Genomic DNA, 22,835 nt, shown 5'->3' with positions numbered 1-22,835 from the left:
ATCTTATCTTCTCGTCTCGTCATCAGAACTGTTGTCCAACGATGTAGCAATGTTCTCTTGCAACTGGGTTACTAGTGTAACTGCAGCACCGGACGAATGCGTCACTCCGAAATATCTCAATCTGTCTCTTAATTTGTCGGAAACAGATGTGTACGCATTTTTGGCACAATTACTGCAATATGCAAGGTGTCCAAAAATGGCCGACGCCTCCCATTTTCAAGAAATTGACAGCTAGAACGGTGGAGAAATCGTGTGCTATGATGGTTTGTTAAGAGCCATAAGTTCTATTTTTAAACAGCACAGGACAAAGTATGGCATTTCTATACCACACAAATCGCTGCTAAGGTCAGGAGTCGGAACCGAAACTGAACCCGAAACGAAAACCGCTACAAACCCGTATTTTTCGCTGAACCGGAACTGAACCGAATCCAAATATTTATTTTCTCGCGTTGAACTGAACCGCAACTGATTTTTTTTTTTTTAATGGGTGGTAACCGGTTCGCGAAACGGTTCAGATGTAATGTGCGTTGTGAGAGATCCAGCGAATTGAGTCGTTGCCGTCGTCCAGCAACCCCAAGTTTTCATTTTGGGTTGCGAAAATAAAGGCCAGACCCTGAGCAGGATGTAACAAGGAAGGTGTATACGATGAGTAAACATAGTACAGTATGCCACCGTAATGTTGCACCAGAAATGCAGTTCTGAACCACCATGCAGTGTTGCTGCGAACCACTGCTGTGTCGGCAACAACAACAAAAGTACATTTGTGTTATTTGAGAATCGCGAGGATGTGCTTGCTTTTAATCCATGGCAATCTGCTTAAAATTCACTTTCCTGAACCGGATCGAACCGATATTTTGAGGAGCTGGACCTGAACCCGAACCGAACCGGAAAAAATAACGGTTCCGATCCCTGGCTAAGATTCATGCTTATCATCAGTTGGGTTAGGATGTTTGTTTTGGTACCGGAATTTTGAAGCATAATCTCACCAAACATGCCCCGCCAACCCTCCCAGCGTTTTCACAATAAGGTGCAAAATAAGCAAAAGGCCACAACGAATAAAGAACCCTTATCGGTCACAATGAGAGAGAGTGTGGGTGTGTACACCAGAACAAACGACATGCACAACGACGAGCCACGCGTAAGTACACCAATCGCGTGCATAAGCAAAAAGCGAATAACTACATAGACGCGAAAAAAACAGCCCCATAAAATACCCCTCGTACATCGATTCCTTCCCAAAATAACCGCCGAGTCCTCGCTCCTTTTCCCGGAATCCTTTCGTCCAGACGAAAACGGAGTTCTGTCACACATCCGCACACGCCCTTGCGTTTGTTGTCTCTTATTAGTTTCTTACTCTTTTTTCGCCCGCGATGATTTATTCATTGATGCCTTTGTTGCGCGTGGTCGATTTTATCGCGAGCCTCGAGTTCCGCCAGAGTACGCAGCGCCGTAGTTCCGGGTCTCTCAGCACCACGCGCGCTAATCCGAAAGCTTTAACGATACCACGCTGAATTCTGTCGCTGTCTTTGAGGCTGGGAACATGTGTCGTTTCTCTTTGTCCTTGTCTTTTTGTGTTTTCTTGTTTGTTTGTTTTTCGTTTATAAGCAAAGCGTAGAAAAATCGTTTGTGCTATGCGAACTTCGAATTTGCGCCTGTTTTGTCTCGTCATTCCTCTGGGATTTACTACCGGAGGCAACGCATAATTAGTGTCGTCATTAAGTAACAGTCAGAAGCAACTGTCACTCGTTCGTTTTGCTTCTCGTGTTTACAATTCGCTGGTAAATACTATACAGTTGGAAAGTTCAGACGATGTAGCGGGGTACGCAACGTGAGCAGGGCACCAGCAGAGTGGCCCTGTGGACGGAGCATCCTCTCGTTGGTGTTGGTAACTCCGGGGTCATGCTGGAAACTTGGAGGCGCTAGGTTCCAGTCCTATACCACCGGCTATGCTGTCCCGGGTTTTTTCGGCTAACTCACCAGACGAATGTCTGCGTAGTTCTACTGCTGGTGCCTTTCATCAACTGTGCCATTCTTCTGCGGCACGAATTGCGGCACGCGTTAAAGAACCCCCCACGGGGGGCAAAATCAATCCACAGACCGTGTAGCTCATGATCATGGTTGTCCCGCGACATAAAGCCACGAATCATCATTAGCTGTCACCGCCAAAGTAGACAGAAGATAAGAAACACGCGAAATGCGCTTCGTGCCTGAGCGACCGCGTTGAATTGCCGGGGCGGCCCAAGCAGTCGACGATGTCGGCTTTGTAGCTAATGGCTGCGTTAGTTGTGTCCGTAGGTTCACCTCTGATTGATTCCTACGGGAGCTCCATTTCCTCGCTGGAACCTAATCACGTGCTTCGTCTGTTCGCTTCTTCCCGCAATTATATACTCTCTTGACAGGGGCCATTTATCATCATTGAGTCGGTATTCCTCGGTGGTAACAACCCGCCTAAATTATTAGCGGATGAAGAAAATACTGATGGACTCTTACGGCTAATCTCTCCCCTATAGGCTGTGTGGACTGTGGACAAGTGGAGGTAAGAAATAATGAAGTGCCACCTAGCTTGCATACTGATTAGGGGAATTCAAGACAAATGACAGTATGTATGTATGAATGTATGAGGTTGTCGGCGTAAAAAAGCAGCCCTGCCACATTCGGTTCGTTAACCGAAGAACTTCTACGCGACCTTTCCTTCACTTGTACGATGAATGTTAAGTATGATGCGGAGCTGCGGAGCCTTTTTCATATTGAACAGTATAGTAGAGTCAGTATTAGGGTCGCCGCCGCCTATACATATATACTTCAGGTCTGAATGGTGCATAACCGCGACCATGACTGAGAACTCTGAACCCCTATGAAAAAGAAGAACCGCGACAACCTATACGTTTTAATTGTACCCAGTAAACGGTGTAGAAATTTCGCCGCAATAAATGATAATATATACTGACGAACGAGGACTATGTAATGCAGAGTATAGTACGAGAGTGATTGAGTGAAATCCGCAAATGTATGAGTGAACATCGAAGACTTCGCAGAGCGGCATATCATGGTACCCCCGCTCTCTGCAGTGCTGCAGCACCCAGTAGATCGGGCTACCCTGCCCCAAAGCTGCATCGTTAAAGAATGCCGCTGGTTTGGATACAGAAGTCCGAAGACTTTTTGTTTTTCGCGGGGTATTCACGCTTTAGTGCACCGTTGGCGCAAGTGCAGTTTTGGGGAGTGATTGAAAAATAGGCGCGGGGCTATGTGAAGTACAGTCAGTACAAAGCACGTTTTGTATTTATTTGGGGATTTCATTTGAATCACCTCCACAGTTCAAACCTAGTTATTGGTTGAAACTGTAATGTGTAGTTGGATTACCAAGTTGTATACCCGGAGGTTTAGCGCGCCTTGGGCCAGCTTCATTGGGAACTGTGCCGACATCTGTCTAATCATGTCCACACAAAAACGATCATTATTCGATGTGCTAAGGATCCTAATGGTTGCGTATGACACATGCCCCCTAACCCTTGGTCGCTGTTTTATCCCATAACAACTTTATTTTAATATGATGAATGGGGAGTTTCATCACCAGGGGCGATACTCTACCCCATTGCTGGTGGTGATGTGGTGACTGAGATAATGAGCCCCTTCGCAATAAGGATCGAAGTCCTATTGTGTCCAAAAAGGTAAAAAGAGCTTTGAGCGCATAGCGTCGGTGGGCTGGATTCGGCCATGGACCAAGCATTTTTGATAGGGATTTCATAGAGATTTGTTTGTTGATGATAGAGATAGGTATAGATAGAGATATAGTTTTGGATGGTTCTGTTGCAGAAAAGAAACATAATGTGTTTATACACCATAAATACTGGGTGTGAGATGTTTCATGATTTATGATGATTTATGAGATGCTAGTGATTTTAACCAGTATTATCGAAGAGCAGAACGGTAAGCGTCATAAGCGAATCGAAATTTTCGAATTCATTCATTCATTTCAAGAATATCGAAACGGGACGTTTACTCAATTGTTTCTTAAAGTTCAAAGGTTAACAACAATGGTTTAAGGAAAGAATGGAAATTAGAACCAAATAGAGCAAACTGGATCTCGTTGGTTGGTGCTTGATCATTTCAAAAAGCTTTTCTGTAAAATATGACAGCTCTTTGGAACTATTCCTTTTTTTTTTTTGCGCGCGCGCTTTCCCTCTCCTTCTCCTTCTCAAGAAGGCCGACAATGCGGAGCACGCTCTCATTTGTCTCCTCAAACGATTTATCCAATCATCGCGGGGGATCGTTTGAGGTAACGAATCCAAGACCTCTTCGCATTGTCGCGCTTCTTGAGAGGTAGAGGGATAGAGGGAAGCGTACAAATCTGCGCTTTTGCGCCCCTTTAAAGATGGGGGAACCCCAACTGCCCCTAAACGGAGTATCTCCCGTAAAACCTACTTTTTGTATATATAATACACATATCTGGGGCTTAAGCATATCTCTATAAGAAAAAAAAAAAACATCACACGTTGGCTTTAAGTCAGACAGACTACGAGTTGGCTACAGGCCAACCATCATCCCGAATGACTTCGTTCTCTCTTCCGATTCGTTGGAAACGCGAGACGCACATCTTTTTGTGACACTGATGCAGTTTCCCGCTTTCTCCGTGCCCATATTATTTTCTTTAAATTTAATCCAATCCATATACAGGAGTCGTAATGGTATCATTATGTGCAATGGTGCGGCTGATCCGATGTAGTCATGAGGCAGCCCTTATTTAGCTTTCGTTTACGAACCCGTCGTTCTTGTGTGCGTCAAATGAATATTCCGTTTATAGCGTTCGACGAAGATGACCTTCCTTGCGCAGAAAACGAGATTTCTTTATTCCACTACAACCTAACAATATATATATATACCCATCCGTTTTTTTTTGTTTTTTTTTTGTTTGTTTCGCGGTGACGTAAGCGTGACTAAGCGCAACTTTGCCGACGTCACACGTCTGTGCGACCGAGATAAAGGCGTCTGAGGTATGTATTGCGAGTCGCGGAAACGACGATAATTCTTGGTTTCACGTCGCTAGTCGACTACGATATTAGGTGTGCGCGGGCGCAGTTATATACGCGGTATCCGCGCGACATCTCGATTTGTGGATATAACTATAACGCTTTGAAATTCGTGGGGATAAAATGCGGACAAAACCGCGTGCTTCTGCACTGCGCGCGGATATCCGCACTTTCGCTGCACATAACCGCAGTGTATCTGCCGGCGTGGCGTATAGTTCGCATAAATTACGCGTAGCGTATAAATCTTGTGTTAGCGCCACGAAGCAACTGTGGCTATGAGCGACGTACCGTTGTGAACAGATAGAGGGAGGACAGCCGGAAGGAATGGGGGGACAGGGGGGTTGGTATGCGTCCTGGAACGACTTCAGAAGGAACTGTGGCGACATTCGTCTGGAAAGACTGCCGGAAAACCCAGGGAAAACCTCAGACAGCTCAGCCTGTGCCGGGATTCGAACCCGCGTCGCCTCCCAGTCTCAGCGTGGCAAGCGATCATCCTAACGCCACGCGAGCTGGTCCTGCGGTAATTGTTCTGTTTTCTTTCTTTTCTCTCTCTCCCTCTCTTGTTTTTTTTTCTTACCAAAAATTGCATGTCAATGTGGGGGTTTTAGAGTGTGCTTTTGGCCTGACCTGTCCTAAGGAAGCAAGACAGACATAATTTTCGTCGATCAGCGAAGCTCGTTGCTGAAGAAAATGCTCAAACACACGCTCTAAAATCAGCACTTCACCGCATAACACGCTCAGAACCAGCCACCATTCAAAATAATATCGTTCTCTTTCCTGTTTTGTTGAACATGGGAGGCGAACGCCTTTTTGTGACAACTTGGATCCCGTTAACTGGCACAAAAAGGCGTACACCCCGCGCTTTCAATCACTCGTCGCCGTGGTTGGCGTAGAGTGAGCGGGTCATGCTTCGAAGTTCTGTTTTTAGAGTGTACAATCTTAAAACAAGTGGTGGTAGTGGTACTGTTGAAAGAGCTCGCCGTTGTCGGCCTCACAGAGGTGGGCAACGGCACGACTAACGCAATGGGGGAATGAGCGTCCTGGGCCGACTTCTAAGGGAACTGTGCCGACACGCGTCTGACAGCGTCTGAGGAAAACCCAGGAAAAACCCCAGACAGCACAGCCGGCACCGGGATCCGAATCCGGGTACAGAACTTCACCGCATAGTACGACGTGGGGCCAATCATTGCTCAGTACCAAGGCATATCGTTATCGTTCCTGATTTGTGGAAAGCGCGGGGCCTAGAAATGAACTTCACCGCATAGCACGCTCCTAGCCAACCATCATCTCGAATGATATCGTTATCTGCCCTGATTTGTTGAAATCGCGAGGCGTACGCCTTTTTTGTGACACTTACGTTGTTCACAATTGTCACAAAAATGGCGGACGGCTCCCGTTTTCAACAAATCAAGGCAGATAACGATATCATTCGGGATGATGGTTGGCTAAGAGCGTGCTATACGGTGAAGTTCATTTTTAAGAGTGTACACCTATTTGTGACACTTATGCAGTTATGTTATGAAGAAAAAAAAGAAGAAAGAGAAGGTGTAGATACCTTACCTTTCATTTTAGAGTGTAGGAAGAGTGTATAGCATTTTTCAAAATCCGCATGCACTTACATAGAAACTCATGCAACAACTTAAGTGCAGTGGCGTTGCGCGCAGATCTCGGTATAAACAGGGGCAAGGAATCGATTCGCTGCTTGGCCCCGTGTGATATCTAACGCTCTATCACTCCGCTCAATGACCTCATTCTTATAGGCCGTCTAGCAGAAAGGAGATCAAGCAGGAATGTCTGAGGTTTCCCCAGGGTGGTGGACACAGCCGAGCGCGAATGCTTATTGATGGCGGATGTTATCAGCGTTCAGGGTGGGAGGGAGATAGTCCGGCCATCACTCACCACGTATAGATTCGCATTAGGAACATTTTGTGGCTACCCTGGTAATGGCTGCGTTAGGCGCTGATAAGGTTGATAAGGAGCCGCAGCCATCGTCGCTCATCAGCAAACTTACATTGCTTGCAGCTCATCCTTTACACTTTTACAGCAGGACTTCATGGCACAACATGTACGGTCGCGCATCGCTCGCCTCTGCAGGGTTTCAGACTTTTCCCTAGCTACGCTGCTATAGGCCCCACATAGGTAACAAAGGCACTTGTTCAGTTCCTGCGGATCTGTGGCCTTCTGGGTCAACTGTGATCAATTTCGTGGTTGTTTTCCTTTTCTTTTTTTTTCCTTCTTTTTTGGTTGTTGTTGGTTTGTTTTCCTTTTTTCCCTTCATTATCCATTTTGTTCTTTCTTTGCTGGGAATAGCAAGCCACCGTAGCGCGGCTAACCTTTCCCTCCTTTTTTTATGGATAAACCTATCCCCCCCCCCACACGGATCATTCCGAATCATTGAAAATAGGAGACGTATGCCTTTTTGTGACATTTCTTATTTTTATTCATTGTCACAAAAAGGCATACGCCCCGCTTTCTCCACAAATCTGGAGGTACACTCTAAAAACAGAGCTTCACCGCATAACACGCTGTGCGCCCATCGCTACCACCAATGATAGGGTTATCGCTGATTCGAAGAGAAAGAGGGGGAGTACGCCTTTTGTTGCAATTACCATACATCCAAATTGCCACAAAAAGGCGTACGCCCCCCTCTCTCGTCGAATAAGAAGCGATGCCCCAATCATTCGTCACAATTGTTGGCGCCCAGCGTGCTATGCGGTGAAGTTCTATTTTTAGAGTGTATAAGGGTATGATTAGGTGTAATGATTGGCCTTCAACGTGTTACGTGTCGAAGTTCGGTTTTAAGAGTGTATGCCCGTGGACACTATCACAACTCACGTGCGTGACTACACTCTTAAAACAGAGCTTCACCGCATAGCATGCTCCTTGCCAACCATCATCCCGAGTGACAATGTTCTCTCCCTTGATTTGGTAAAAACGGGGGGGGGGGGGCGTACGCCATTTTTTTGTGACAATTATAAACTACATAATGCAAAAAAATACCGTACGCCCCTGGTGTACAGCAAATCAGGAGGAAGAACAGTGTCACTCGGGATGATGGTTGGCAAGGAGCATGCTATGCGGTGAACTTCGTTTTTAAGAGTGCCCACTCTGAAATAGAACTTCACGCTGAGAACCAATCAGCGTCCTGAATTATATCGTTCTCGCCGCTGATTTGTTCAAAACTGGAGGCCTACGCCTTGCAGTGACACTTATGCAGATATGTGAATTGTCACAAAAAGGCGTACGCCCCGTGCTTTCCACAAATCAGGAACGATAACGGTACCATTCTGCGCAATGGTTCCCCTCGAGCGTGTTATACGGTGAAGTTCTGTTTTAAGAACGTACAATTAAGTACAGCGTTACCCTCAAAATCAGACCGTTGCAGTTACACTCTTAAAATTGAACTTCACCGCATAGCACGTCCCTAGCCAACCATCATGTCGAATGACATCGTTATCTGTGTACTGTTAAGAACGGGAGGCGAACGCCTTTTTCTGTGACGCTTAAGCTGTTCATAATTGGCACAAAAAAAATGCGTACGCCTCCCGTTCTCAACAGTACGCAGATAACGATATCATTCGAGATGATGGTCGGCTAGGAACGTGTTGTGCGGTGAGGTTGGTTTCTAAGCGTGTACCCTTGGACAGACGGGGCGTACGCCATGTTTGTGGCGTCTCCACAACAACAACAACTTTAGTGTGAGGTGATGAATGAGGAGTTTCATCGCCACAAAAATGGCGTACGCCCCCCCCCCCCCCCCGTTTCCTGAAAATCAGGGGAAAGAACGATGTTACTCGGGATTATGGTTGGCTTGGAGCGTGCTATATGGTGAAGTTCATTTTTATTTATTTATTTATTTATTTCCGTGTTAGCGCCGCGAAGCAACGCTGGCTAGTTCATTTTTAAGAGTGTACGGCAAAATAAAAACAGGAACGATAGAAGGCAACGAACCATCGTGGTACCGTGCCGACTACCTTGACATCATGGCAGACGACAACTACCCGGTGCGAATCACCATTATTAGAAATTCTGCGCTGCGCCTACGGCGCTAGTAAGTTATTGGAATAAGTGAATTAGTATTTTGGCAACGGCGTGTTAATAAATTAATCGAGTGCTGCATATCGGAATCTATTGTGTACATCAACAAACTGAACAGTAATACGGGTAGGTCACACTGAAGTTAAAATTCTGTAAAAACCTGGCCTTCCTCCATCCGTATGAAACACCATACAAGTGCACTATATACTGGCCATGCAGATGGTCCCCCACAACGCAGTTCCCAGGGGACTCCGCCGTTGTAAATCCGGCACTGGCGGCACCACCACACAAAGCCAATGCATCTCGTATAAAACAGCAGCAGATCATTCGCAGATCAAAACCTTCCATCAATGTCCGAGGAAGCAGCGTCGCATCTCGTTGCCCTACAAGTGTTCTTCACTATATGTCCACCTCTATTCGGTGCGAAAAGGTACCTGTGTGCCCGGAACGGAGCGCAGCCGTCGTTGCGTCCATTAACACATCCGGTTCACGTTGTTCTTTTGACTTAAGTTTTGAGTCATGCGCAACAAATTTCCAATACGAATCAAAGTTTTTCGTTGCCTCATAAAATGGCATATAGATGCCGGCAAGCTGTAGGACGAAATCCACTGAAGATGGAGCCTGCGCTGGGGCGAACACGGAGGGTCACAAGACACACAGTTGGTGTATGTCTCGTGTTCCTCCGTGTTCGTCCAAGCCCAGGCTTCGTCAACTTTTTTTTTTCGCTGCCTCTACGTTCGATGCGACATGTACGCTACACGCATAACGGGAAAGAATAGGTCCGGGCGAGGTAGTAGATGGAAGCTTTTTAAATAACTAATTGTACTACTAGGATTACGGAAATATCTGATTCTCTATAACGCATTCCGATAAATTCCTAACGCCCAATTGTCCTGCAAGTTTGGGAGCAAGCCTAAATTGTTCACCTCTTTCTATGTGGATATAAATATATTTCAGCGAATGCTTCTGAAGTTAAATGACTTCTGAAATATGCTTCCGGTACAAGAGGCTCTCTTTCACACTTGAATTTAAACTGAAATTGGTTTAAACTGGGCATTTTTCAATCTCACGTTGACTTTCAACGGAGTGCATATTACAGTGTGTCTTTTCTCCCGTTATCTCACGTGTAAGTCCTACTCCAAATTACTAACAAATTAAAACCATTCCCTGTGCAAGTGAGCATTATTTCAAAATGTATTCTCACTTTGTGCTCTGTTACTGTCAGTGAATATCTTAGGATTATCCTACCGGATCGACATTGTTAATCCGGGGTATAAACATCACAGTAAAATATAAAGTTCACTGTTATGACTCTTTTGCGTTCATAATTCAACATAAATAGCGCACTAGGCGGAAAGAATAATTTGAACAGTTTTCTTCCTCTCTCACTTTTGCTTTTGCTTCTTGAGTATTGTTCCTTGTATTGGTATTGATAAAAATGTCGCGGTTAACGTGCAGTTTTTGTTCTTTTTGGCCCTAATAAATTATTGAAAAAATCGAAAATAGATCGCACCACGTAAGTTCGCGCGAACCAGACAAAAATATTCGCAACAAGGAAAAGGAGGTAATCAGTACAAGCAACAGTAGTACCAAGAATATACATCAGAGGTCCTCTAACTACACGTTAGCCGCTTACAACACATTTTCTCCAGTAAACTATGACGAATGCCTGCCGCACAGCAACAAAAACAAATTGTTTCGACACGCAGTTTCTCAATAAAAACAATGTATGGTTACTGTGGCACACGTTCAGATATGGAATTCACGTATACACCATTTTCGCAGCGAATGTACAGCCGGCAGAAATGTATCACGCATTTCTGCCGCTTGCCATTCACGTCGGTGTTGTTCCCTTCCGACGCATATTAAATGTAACAACAACTCTCCCGGACGTGCGCAGCTCTGGGAGATACATTTTGTGGAAAACGAAAGAAAAAAGAAAAAAATGACGTGTCACGGATCTGGTACCGCCGAAGCACTGTGACGTACTTCTGAGTTCGATGGGATCAACTACGACACATGCGACCGATCACCAATCTTACGTCCCGCACTAATGTAAACTGTACTCGTAATACTAATACATACCCGACCCCGGTTACTACACAACTTCTTTTTTCTCGCAACAAACAAGCGAGAGCATGCAAACTTTCGGCCACTACGAACTTTTCCTTAACGAGCGAAAACTTTGAAATGTCAAGACTCACCTTCGCAGGAAGAGAAATAAAAATACGTCACGGGCACACACGGGCTTTCCCTTTAAGCACCGGCCAAATATCTAGAGGCTTCGTCAAACTCTGATAAGATAAGACAAGAAACGCCAGCGCATACAGGTCAAGCAACCGCACTCGTTTTGACGCTCTTCGCGTCTGTCTTTCCGTCCGCGCTTGCAACATGGGACTCTCCGCCATGTGACGTAGCCCACGACGCCTTTGACGTCACGAGGCAGGTGAGTGGGAGGTTGAAAGAGGGAGCAGAAAGAGAGGGTGACGAAGACAAAGCCGTCGACAACAGCACGAAGAGGGGGAGCAAAGTGGTGGGAGGAGAGGGAACGGGGGAAAAGAAAAAGTATTCGCGAAGGTGAAGAAACGCGAAGGGAGGTGGGACTGGTAGATTTTCTTTGTGAATCTCTACTTTGGGCGCGCGAGAAAACAGGTTTCTGATGAGTATGCCTCAATGAAGGTGGGGTGCGATATGCTTTTGCTGTTCTTTTTTCTTTTTTTTTTTAGCGTGGCGCGCTTTTTGCGCACGTGGAGGGAAAAACTGTCAAATGTTAGTTTGAACAAATAAACAGGCGCGAAGAATGTAGCCCATATTTCTTTTTTTATGTGTGCAGTGGCAGAGGTTCCTTGTCAGATGGGTTGCTCAAACGCCGGAAAAGGAGCGGGTGAGCAGCGACCGTACGTAAGTTGGTCTACGTGTCTTGGGCCGATAAGAAAGACTAACTGAGCGTGTGACCACCGGATTGCTGTGGTGGCGGCGGTATTCGTGAATAGGGGAGAGGACGGGAAGTGCGCACAAGGAAGCGTTCTCCTCCTTTCGAGAAGAAAACTGTGATAGTAGGTTCAGGGTACTGGATGATCCGTTTTCACTTCCTGCGACGCCATGCATGTTATGGCAGTGCCTCCTCTATACTCTATATAGAGGAGGCACTGGTTATGGTCGACGAAAGCCTGTTTTCCTTCGATAAAGAAGGTTTCACGTCGACTATCGGTTCTAGGTTCAATACACATGTGGGATGCAACCAGGCTGGCGAAGATGCGAATAAGGCAACCTTTCCTCGAGTTTGATCAGTGTCCCGTCTTGTGGCTCTATTTTCCTTCAAACCAGCTCCCGTAGCATAGTGGTTAGGAGGATCGCTTTCCACGCCGAGACTGGGAGGTGACACGGGTTCGAATCCTGTCACCGGCTGTGCTGTCTGAGGTTTTCCCTGGGTTTTCCAAAAACTTTCCAGATGAATGTCGGCACAGTTCCCCTTGAAGTCGGCACAGGACACATACCAACCCCCCTGTCCCCCCACTCCTTCCTGATGTACTCTCTCCATCTGTCCACGTCTGTGCGCCGCTCACAGCCACAGTTGCGTCGCGGCGCTAACACGGAATTTTTAATAAAATTCTTCAAACTCGAAAAAATATAGAATAAAGAAACAAAATGCGAGCAAGTTGGTGTAGGCTAGTTGTTGGCAATGTTTCACTGTGTCTGCATGGGAGAGTTGAGATCTCTCCCGTTTGTGTCTGTCCTTTATTCGTAACTCCCCAGACTCATGGAAAGTCGTGTGGAGCAGCGGCCCTGGGCGCCTTCGCCAGGGGGCGTCGGACGGCAGGTCCGGGGAGGAAGGTTGGAAAAGAAAGCGTAGGTCAAAATAATTGTTAAGCTCGGAAGTGCAGACGAGCTATTTCTTCTTCCTTTGTTCGTTTTTTGTTTACAGAGATTCTGGTGGCGGGAGTGGGGCTTCACGTTTACCCTGCCTCAAGACAGCTTTGCCTTATATGATCCGGGGCCGTGCGGATGGTAATTTTGAAAACCGAAGCGAATAGTTATACAGTGTTTCACCTAACGTGTTATTCATTCCGTAAAAAATCTACTTGTCCTGAAAAGATGCAGTCAACTGTATTTATCTTCTGGGAACTTTTGGCACGACTTGCGTCGGTTTAATTTCCGTTTTTTTTTTTTTTTCGCTTTAAGTTCAATATTCGGAAATGAACACGAAATTTTGCCCTGTGAACGTTTTTTTTTTTTTTGCGAGCAATAAACAGCCCATGTAGGAAATACCACAACCCATTCACAGACAGGTTCCCTTATGTTCCACTGGCAACAGCCTAAATAAAGAATAAAAAAAAACATTCGAAAATCGTCGTTCTGAGACTCGCAAAGTGCCGTCCACCCTCATTTCGCAGTCATAAAGCGCTGTGAGAGGGAGCCTTGCCCCACGCTTTCAGCCCCCTATCAGTGTCACACTAGCCGTTGCCGCTGATAATATCATACCTGTGTCACCGCGTATCGTTTCTCTTATTTGTCTTTCCTCTGTCTCTCTCCGCAATGGACCTTTTCCGGGTATGCGTATGCGCATGCCCAGCCACCTGCAGGCGGCCGCCATGTTAGATGGCATGAGATAAGTGAACCCGCGTTTAAGTGTCACTACGGACTAAATCTCGTGTCTTCAGAATCCTACCAAAGTTATGCTGAAATCTTCTTGTCTCACTTTACATTCCTGCAATATATTTTGGCTCTACGTGACGCGAAAGCTAAAGAAAATTAATTTTTATTTTTGAGAACTGTGACGTCATGTTAGGCTCCGACGGAGCGCCCGGCTCTCATCTGGCAGCGTTGTTGCCCTTCGCGTCTTCCGGGGGGCTCACTTTTTGCACTCCGTTAGCGGAGCCCCACGTGACATATCATCCGACGGCTCCGACCTTCGAGAAAACACAAACGATGGAGAAGACATCTCTCCCACTTTCCCCTCTTTCGATCAGCCTCACATGACTTCTCCACCACGTGACCCTACCCGGACGCCGGCGTCGTTACTAGGAGACGAGTTCCCTTTCCAGAACAAGACATCATTGCAATTTGTGGGCTTTTGTTGTGGAGGCTCAGCAGATCTTCAAAAATTGACAGAAATGCACAGCCTTCGTAAACATGGATTGAAATTTCGCGTATACAATCCTTGAGGCACCTTCTTTTCGTGGACTAAATAAAATAAACGCTGGTCCGGAGTGGCACTTTAATATGACCCCCGTTAATCTGACATGCTCACTTTATGACCGTTTTTCTTCGGAACCGTTCCGCCGCTGGGTAAATCCATGTTGTTAGTATGACAATCAGCTTATCCGACTATGACCGAGATTTTTCTCACAGGTATTATCTTCTCGTTATTATGACCACGTCACATGACTCGGAGAGTAGCCCCAGGGTGAGGGTACCACATACGTACCTCAGGTAGAGGGTGACACGTGTCGAAGTAGGGCGCCAATGTTTGGGATGACTCCTGATGTTGTTGACCTCGGAATTCCTCATAGCGCTTTTCGGACTGCCAAAGCACTGTAGTGCTTAAAAGGGCACTGACCACGAGGCCAGGTTACACTGTGTTGTTGCTGTTGTGCACGTAAGAATGGCCCGAACGAAGCAGTCTATGAGGTCAGCGGAGTGTGCCCTTCTCATTAGTATGACAATTCTCTTTATGACCAAAATCTACGGGAACGGTGGTGGTCCTATTAACGGGGGTTCACTGTAATCCGCTTCTGTGCCCTTTACCTTCAGTAATTGGGCTATTATCAGCGGCAACGGCAAGTGTGGCACTGAGAGGGCATCTGAAGGGGTGGGACAAGGCTCCCTCTCACAGCGCTGCATGACTGCGAAATGAGGATGACCTGCACTTTGAACGTCTCAGAACAGGCACAGAAAGTCTCCCTCCGTAGTCTACGCTTATGTCTCTGACCAAACAGGGGAGCAACCGACGCACATATGAAGACTTCTTCCTTCCGAGTGTGCAAAACAGCATCTGTGCAGGTGACAGTAGAATTCAAATACAGATCGGGCAAATCAACGGGCTAAAGGACATTGCAAGTATACTTCTTAGTGGATCATCGGATGATGATTTTGAATATGTTGTGTGCAATGTGCGTCTGCGGTCTAGACGCATGAGTGTTGCTTGCATGTGTCTACATTGTTCCCTCGGTACGCATTGAAGATCACCTGTTCACAGATTTTTTCGGCTTCTCCATAATCGTTTCATCGTGTGTGGTGATTTCAAGTCCCAATACTTCATGAGGAAGTTCGCATGATGATGCACGGTGTCGGTTGTTACAGCAATGCTTGGAGGACTTTGACGCCATCGTTTTAAATGACGGCTCTCCAACTTTTTTCGCGGGGCCTCGTACTCCAGCTGTATAAATGTCACTCTTTGTTCGACTTCGCTTGCCCGGGAGGTTCTCTGGGTGGCTGATATGGACACCATGGGGAGTGGCCGCATGCCGCTGCTAGTCTGTCACTCTGGGCTGCGAGGCCGCCATAAGACCAAGAAGGGTACTGACTGTAAGGTTTTTAACACGACAGCTGATCTCTAAATCAACTATTTTCGTTCCCTTTTTTATTCCTCAGTTTGCAGTGTGTGCAGTTATTCCTCAGTTTGCAGTGTGTGCAGTTATTCCTCAGTATGTGTGTGTTGTCGACACAGGATCAGCGGGGGGGGGGGGGGCGAGTTTTCGTATCGAGCCCCCCCCCCCCCCCCACACACACACACACACCGGAGGTCTGGCTACGCCACTGGCTCTTGCACAAGGATGACGATCTTGAGCTGATCTGTATAGTGCGCACGAGAGGGCATTGATTGTGCACACACTCTATTGAAATTCATCGACTGCTTCAGAGAACCTGAGTTAGCCGAGTGGTTTTGACGTCCAGGTCTCGAGCAGAGGTGGACGTCCTCACCCTGTCATGTATGCATAGGGTGTCCCAAGGAGCAGATGCCATTTCTACCCTCATTTGCAAACGTGACCCGTCAAAAAGTGTTAAGAAGATCATTAAGACGACCGTGACGATAAGGCACACATGAGACGAGACTTTAATTTTAGATAATCGCATAATTAAGATGACGACGAGGACGATGATGATGGCTAGTAGAAAAAAATGGGGAGGTGAGTTGCGACTAAATTGGACTAAATTGGATCACCTGGCGACGTGAACATCTCCGAATCCGGATATTCCTTGACATCATCGCAAGGCCAGCTTTCGCTTGCGTCCCACCTTGCTCTCTACGCTGCAAGTCATCTGCTCTCCGTTGTCCACTTTGAGACATGACTCACAGAAAAATTGACAGAACAACCCTAACCTCTGGACGTTTTCCAAGTAGACTTCGGAAATGAACGAAGCCCTCATGCCGAGTAGAGTCACGAAATAGGTACCCTATTCAGTGACTGCAATGTCGAGGTGCCTCTGTAGAGGAGGTGGAGTTCCTCTACATGAGTCCTGACCGGCGATGATGGAATGTCCCAGCGGGCAGATGGTCGTGGCCTCACGCTAGGACGGTGCCGGTAGAACTGCCGTGCCAGCGCCGTAGCGCGTGGCAGCAGAGGCACGTCTTCGTCATCACACACGGGCCGCCACATCACTCCCCCCCTCAGACGCGGAGCGGTGTAGAGCTGGCGGTTGAGATTCCGCGTCGATACAGGAAGAGGAGGAAGACGGGCGACACGCAGTACAGGGACGGCTGGTCTTGCGTCTTGTGATGAGTGGGCAGAAGTGGCCGGCTGAACGGTGCGGACAAGAGCTGGCCGGGAGGGTTCCAGGGGCGGGCCAAAGCGGAGAGCATGCATGTAGGCCGAAGTGATAAGAGAGTGGGGCGACAGAACCGCGACCGGTTCGTGAGCGTTGAGCTCGTAGTGTTGTCACCACGGAGAGTGCCGGGGAGGACCATCGTGAAGCACGTGGAGACCGGGAGTAAACTCACTGTGGCCTCCGTGCGTGACCCCGGTGGAACGTTGGTCCTGGTGCCCCTTGACCGCAATTGGATGGACTGGACTGCCACTATGTTGCACAAAAGCCAGGTGGGAAGGCGAGGCGGGCAGGGTTCCTTGACCGCTGGCGTAGCAGATGCGGGTGGCGCGGTCGACAGCGGCGTACCGCGACCGGTACAGGAGCGTGATGCTCGGGAAGGTGCCGCTGGTGGTAGCCCGAGGAGTGCCATCGTGAAGCGTGTGGCGACGTGACGCAGAGTGCGAGACCATGGCGACGTGACCTGGGTAGATGGGTAAGGTGGGTAGGACCATGGTGTGGCGCGGTCGGACGTTGCGATGAGTGGAGCCGCGGTGAATTGACGTCGTCGCCTAGCGGTTCCTCGGTAGAACGATGCACCGTACCTTCGGAGATGGCTTCGGAGGTGGGCTTGCAGAAATTTGGGATGGTGCTAGGCCGAATTATGCCGAACATGATGTTCGTTGTTCTGGTCACCAAATGTGGAGGAGGTGGAGTTCCTCTACATGAGTCCTGACCGGCGATGATGGAATGTCCCAGCGGGCAGATGGTCGTGGCCTCACGCTAGGACGGTGCCGGTAGAACTGCCGTGCCAGCGCCGTAGCGCGTGGCAGCAGAGGCACGTCTTCGTCATCACACACGGGCCGCCACACCTCCAAGCATGCACACTGGATTCAGGTCAAGATGCCCACACTTCCTTGTCGCGAGGGCTGGTAACACGCTGGGCTGGACCCCGCCCGTGAGGCAGTCTCTGCACAAAGCGAAATGAAGTCCGTCAAACAGTCATCAGGGCATGGCTTTTCTTGCTGATTTCTCGGGTACCGGAAATCTCCAAAAGCGGAATTTTCCGGATTAATCCGAATAGCTTCCGATTTTACCGGCGTAAGTTTCACGGATTTTTTCGAATAAATCCAAGAATCCGGAACCCTAGTGATAGGCCACAACAAATAATTTTCGCTTCTTTTTCGGCTTCTTTCTGAAACTTTCATCGTTTGTGGTAATTCGAACCGCCACGGTAATGTGTGTGGCAGTCAGCATGATGGTGTACGAGGACGTCTTCTTCACAGTGTATTGAGGACTTCGACACTATCACCTTAAATTACGTTTCCCCTACATTTTTTCGTGGTCCATAGAACTCTCTTTGCTTAGATGTTATATAATCTGCTCAGCTGTGCTTGCCCCAGTGCTTCACTGGACGACTGATATGGAACCAACGGCAAGTGATCACCTCCCAGTGCACGTCTCTCACGCTCAGATGCAGGGGCGCTCTAGGACAAGGAAGCTCATAGACTGACATGTGTTTAAAACAACTGCAGAACATTTCGTTCGGCCTGCCACAAACTTGCATCATAGTCAAACAATAAAACAGGTTTCTGTACCGGTAACGCGGTCTAACCTAGACATCGAATTTGAACGCTTGAGAACAATACGACGTCGTGCAGAACGACGCTTCCTCAGATCTGGAAGCAGCAGGACTACAGGAAGGGATGCAAGCTACGAAATATTATTCGAAAACACCTTCAAGGTTTGGGTCGCCAAAGTTTAGATCCTTCTGTGTCTCCCTGTCACCTTACACATACCAGAAGAATATGGCAGGTTGTTAGGCGCCTTAACTGTCCTGTCGAGCAGGTGTCGCATTTAACGGCCCTTGCGCTTCTTCAGGACGTATCGGAAACTGCAGTAGGCGACGACATTTGTCGCCTCTTTACTCGGCCATCCTCCGCGTCCTTGTCAGATGCCCACAAGACGGCAGCTGACGAAGCTCTGGAGGAGGTTCATTTCCACTGCGGGGCTCGGGACCTCAAGATGGAGATCGACTTCACCTACAAGAAACTACAGTCAGCAATTCGCCTCTCCAAGAGGCGATCTTCTTCGGGCTCGGACGGGACCTCGTGTCATGCATTAGCCTCCTTTGGGCCTGTGTTGCTGAAAGAACTCGTAGGCCTCATAAACGAATTCTGGAAAGACGGAGCTGTGCCTGATATATGGAATACAGCATGGATTATAGTACCAATCTTAAAACCGGGAAAATCACCAAGGGAGCTGGCGTCGCCCCGGCCCACCTGTCTCACGCGCTTTCTCTCCAAAATCTTAGAAAAGCTAATCCTGAACTGCATTGTTTGGTATCTGGAGTCCCGAAACTTATTACTTCCGGCACTGGCGAGCTCCAGAAGTGCACGCAGCACAATGGACTGTGTTGAATGTTGTAACCCATGTAGAACAGGCTAGAGCAGACGATCTGCTAACTGTAGCGGCATTTTTAGACACCAAGTGAGGGTATGACTAGAGGTGAGTGCGGGTAAGCAAACTTGGACCCGCACTCGCACAGTACCCGCGCGTGTGTGACCCGCATCCGCAAGAATTTAATCTGGGCGACCCACACCCGCAGTGCTGTCTGTATACCCGCATACCCACATTGGGACCCGCAGGGGGAAGTGAGCGGTATACACGCGCTCGGCCGCCAGCTCGAACCCCCGTTTGCTTGTTCACCCTCTGGGTGATGAAGATGATGATGCGGGCACGATACACCAGCCTTACACTCTTAAACCCGTACCTTTTATTGTAACTTTTAGAAACATGTAACTTCTGTATAGACGTAGATTTCGAGATTTCTTATAGGTTACACCACTGTAACGTATATTTAGAGGTTAAAAGCGACCAAGGTCATGTCTTTACAACACGAATAGAAGTTACATCTCGGAAAAAACAAAAACAGCTTGTTGTAACTTATAAATGTACCCTCTACTCCGACACTGTAACTTCTAAGCGAAATCTCCAACGATAATCTCTTTGTTAGTTTCTTATCGTTTGTTTTCCTTTTGTTTTTCAGCATAATGCCGCGTTTCAGCCTCCCATTCGAGACGACAGTTGCGAATCTACGCTGTTATTTTTTATCTGTTTCAGCGTCACCTATACGTCGACTACATGTTATCAATGCTGTATGAACACAGATTATAAGTTCGCAGTCTGAAATACAGATAGTATGTTTTTTTTTTAAAGGGTGGAAAACAATTGTCAATGCCGCAACCACCAAGATTTCCGATTTCGCTGCGTAGCCGAGCCTGGTCTAGGTCTATCCACACTGAGAGCGGTTTCCTTGAAACGCTTAACGCTCGTCGTCCGTCCGTTAACAAGTGTAATCTGTTTTAATCAGTGGTTTTCCTCGCGTTTATCATAGTATCGTCAGGAACACCGGAAAAGCTAGATGTCGCTAGCAAACAAGTATATTTTCGGTGTTCTGAGGGGAAAGTGTAGTGAGTGCGAAGATTGCAAAGAATATATAACCGAAAACGAACGTCACCACCGCAGCCCTAATTCACACACTTCATACACTGGGTAAGTGTACATTTTGTGCTAGGTACGTGCGTTATTTTGATAGCAAGAGCTCTTAGCGCATGTTTGTTGTGATTATGGCAAGCGTTTTGCGGCCCTGCATATGAACGCCACTTACGCTTGCTACTTTTCTGCTCTTACTTGGTCGCCAAGTCAATACACCGGCGTGCATTTTGCGAGCTGCGGATATATGCATCGAGATATATAATTCGCAGCTTCCTACTTGTTGTATTCTTACGATATTCTAAGACTCAATCGCGGAGTGAACGCCTTCCCGCATTTATGCTGATTTGTACCTTGTGCTTTGTACGGATTTGAATGGTTCCGTAAATGTTACTCTCATTGCCCAAACTTTTGTTCCCAGGATACCACATGCAGGTTCACATACCGTCACCAGCGCAATGCAGTACCTCACAAACTCGTCCCAGAGCGCCTCCAACGCTGATAACGCAGTAATGTAGTGTCTCCTGCGTTACTGTACACTCATATTCCTCAAGGTCGTGTGCGTTTTATGTAATACTGTATAGCCATTTGCGCTCGCCTCTGCAACACGAATGTGGAATAAATTTTTTTCTGCTGCAATTCTCCATTTCGTTGGGTGTGTTCAGCTTAGCAAACATAGGTCAGTTGTTTTGACTCGCTAGCTTCCTCGCACTTTTATGCATTGCTTCTCACTTAGAAGATAGTTCTTTTTTCCACATACATGGTAAAGCGACCATGGTTTCTCCTCACATCAGAATCGCACTTGTGCACAATGTGTCACCTCTCGACAGACTTCTGTTTTTGTAATATACATATGTTCAAGATCTCCTTTTCTGCTGGTTCATTTTGGTACCTTGGTGTGTTCTGTAAATGTCTGTCGATATCCCACGCACAGGGTGTTTGTTTTTATTCGCATCACACCAGCGCTCATTTGACAGATGGGTTATGTTAATTTTCGCAAATTAACCCATCCGTAGTTACAAACATTTCCGACATTTCCTGACGCATGTGTTTGTAACTACGGATCGACTAATTAGCAAAAATTCACATAACCCACCTGCCAAATGAGCGCTACTCTGTTGCGAATAAAAATGAACATCCTGTATAAAAAGCCGCACGTTGGCGTAACCTTTACGGGCAGGTGCTGGATTGAAGGCCGTAACCTCTAATTAGTGGGTTTCCTTGTAACTTTTATAAAAGGGGTCGCTCAGAGGGTACCTGGTAGCTTCTGAAATACAGGGTAAAATATTGCGATTTTTTACCCTTTACTAAAGGGTACGGAGTTAAGAGTGTACCCCAAATCAGTGGATGCGTTCCTGCTGTTCGTTATTGGACGTCTACTCGTCCCCTCGTCCACTTTACCGCTGTTTCTATTTTAAAACAATGAAAATTCTGAATGTTGGCTACGTGTCTCGGACGGCTTCAAAACTGCAATCCAACAAAGAGCCATATATGTCTGCATTAATAATCGAATTGGCCTCCAGCACTTGCCTGCTGCAGTCTGGCACATGGATTTGTAAGGCCAACAACGTAGGGCACTGCTGAGCTCGCGTGTGACAGAGAGGGATCACTTAGTTGGCCATGAAGTGCGGGTATACCCGCATTACCCGCGGTCGCATTGCGGGTACACCCGTATTTTACCCGCTACCCGCAGGGATCGCGAATTCCTACCCGCAAATCGTGACGATGTGCGGGTACCCGCGGGTATACCCGCACCCGCGCTCAGCTCTACGTATGACACCATAAGCCACAGCCACGTGCTCTATGGATTATTTTCAGCGAGCGTTACGGGAAGAGCTCTCAGGTGGGTAGCTTGCTATTTATGTGCATGTCGGTGTAAGTGAAGACCTCAGGTGGCGAAACATAACCACTATCGTGCAACAGCAGGTGTCCCACAAGGTGCTGTTCTTAGCCCGCTACTATTCAACATACTCATGGCCGCCTTACCAGGTCTCCTTCTATACGAGGCGTGTGAATAAGCTTGTACGCTGATGACGTATGTGTATAGTCGTCCGGAAAACAGTGGACAGCGTTACAACGCCGCCTTCAGTGCGCTCTCGATGTTGCAGCTACATTTCTGTCACACAGAGGCATGGATATCTCGTATGACAAAACTGTATGGGAACAGTGATCCTTCAAAGGGGCACCGGTTACATACCAGTTGGGCTGGTACCCGCTGAACTGTGTTATCTAACAACAGGGACCACTTCAAGCGGAACCACTTCAACCGGTCCCAGCTCAATAGTACGGTTTGCAACTGGTCCTGGACCGGTTGCAAACTGTGTGATTGAGCTGGGACCTGTCTCACTGGTACCAGTTGAAACTGGGACCATTTGCAAACCTGACTGTTGAGCTGGGACCGGTTGAAGTGGTTCCACTCGAAGTGGTCCTGTTCGATAACACAGTTCACCTGGTACCAGTTGCAACCGGTCCCAGTCCCAACTAGTGCCAGATGAAACTGGGACCATTTGCAAACCTGACTGTTGAGCT

At 47.5% G+C, this 22,835-nt stretch overlaps 1 protein-coding gene across 1 annotated transcript in view; it reads right to left on the bottom strand.

The window, feature by feature from the left end:
• Positions 1-11,438, bottom strand: part of LOC135378170 (uncharacterized) — a 60,561-nt gene extending 49,123 nt beyond the window's left edge. The window contains exon 1 of the mRNA XM_064611100.1: positions 11,270-11,438. The gene's annotated coding sequence lies outside the window, so the exon portion shown is untranslated. The remainder of the gene's footprint in view (positions 1-11,269) is intronic.
• Positions 11,439-22,835: the final 11,397 nt, after the last annotated feature.

This window comes from Ornithodoros turicata, chromosome 1, assembly GCF_037126465.1.
Source record: "Ornithodoros turicata isolate Travis chromosome 1, ASM3712646v1, whole genome shotgun sequence".
NCBI lineage: Eukaryota > Metazoa > Arthropoda > Arachnida > Ixodida > Argasidae > Ornithodoros > Ornithodoros turicata.
This window is presented reverse-complemented; position numbering and strand designations above follow the sequence as displayed.